Below are 1,235 nucleotides of genomic sequence, written 5' to 3' on the forward strand. Positions count from 1 at the left end.
ATGCTGAGCCTACTTGTATTAAGGTCTGTTAAGCTTGTTTAGCAAGAATCTCCCATACTTATATCAAATTAAGGTTCTTTTGGCAACTTTCTATCCATCTACCAACATATTTTGCTCTTTGGCTATAAATCCCAAATGCTTTTGCTGTTTCAGCATTATGTTCTAACTCTTGTCCCCATTGCAGTAGCCTTCCTTGCTATTTGTAAAAAGAACGTGGTGCTATTGTATATTTTTATATAAAGAAGAATTTTCTTATTCTGATGTACAGAAAATTCAACAGTGCACATTTAACTCAGTTTGATGGCAAGTTCTTTAGCTTTTGTGTTTTCCAGCTTGATAATGTGAGCCACAGATTTTGGACCCTGATTGCCTCCCCAGTAATGTCAAATCTCATCATGTCTGTCAATGTCACTGTTCCTGGTAGCTTCCACCAATTTAGTCAGATCTCCTTTGTCTTCTGAGTTAAACTGTGTGAATATGATAGTAGTACAGGTCTTCCTGTGCCTAGATGTGCCAATCTGGCCTTCCCCTTGATAATGGAGTCAGTAAGGGACCCCATCTTATGACACAAGGCAGGCAGAAAGACAATCAGATCCCTGGGACCCATGTCTAATGTAGTCACCACTAGCCCCACCTTCTTGTTCTTGACCAAGGTGATGACAGCGTTTATCCCTGTTCAAAAGACAGGTTGTCCCTTACAACAATCTCTGCTTTTCTTTATCTGTGGTTTGTTCCTAGGGGTCAGTTTAAGCAGTTGAGTGGATATTTGGAAGTTCAAGGGTGAGCTGGTTAATTTGCAGCTGGCAATTTGGTGGAGCAGGGCTATGTGACAAAGCGAGCAAGGGCCTTTTCGGGCTAGAAGTCCTGCATAAGTCTTACATCTTTTTCTCAAATTGGATTTACCACCTTCTTAGCCTCCTGCTTCTTAACAGCAGCAGATGCCAGGGCCATCTTCTTCCCCTTGGCCTTTTTGTTTTTCAACATCTTGTTTGTATGTGTATATATGTGGGTGTGTATTCTATCACATAGATTATTTATATGGAAATTTGAAAAATAATTCTGATTGTTAAAGATTCCTGTTTATATAATTTCATATCAATAATTTGCTTCATTTGGGTTCTGTTGATCTTATTTTCCTAAGGCTTTGAGTTCCATATATTTAGAAATTTCAATACATTTATTCTGTTTTTCAAATTCTATGTGTTACATTTTTGAAAGAAAGTGGTAATAAATTA

At 38.0% G+C, this 1,235-nt stretch overlaps 1 pseudogene; it reads right to left on the reverse strand.

Annotated features, from left to right (window-relative positions):
- Positions 1-287: 287 nt before the first annotated feature.
- Positions 288-984, reverse strand: LOC149995893 (large ribosomal subunit protein eL8 pseudogene; annotated as a pseudogene).
- Between the last annotated feature and the right edge of the window lie 251 nt (positions 985-1,235).

Source organism: Furipterus horrens, unplaced genomic scaffold (genome assembly GCF_987537825.1).
Source record: "Furipterus horrens unplaced genomic scaffold, mFurHor1.1.pri manual_scaffold_12, whole genome shotgun sequence".
NCBI classification, from domain to species: Eukaryota; Metazoa; Chordata; class Mammalia; order Chiroptera; family Furipteridae; genus Furipterus; species Furipterus horrens.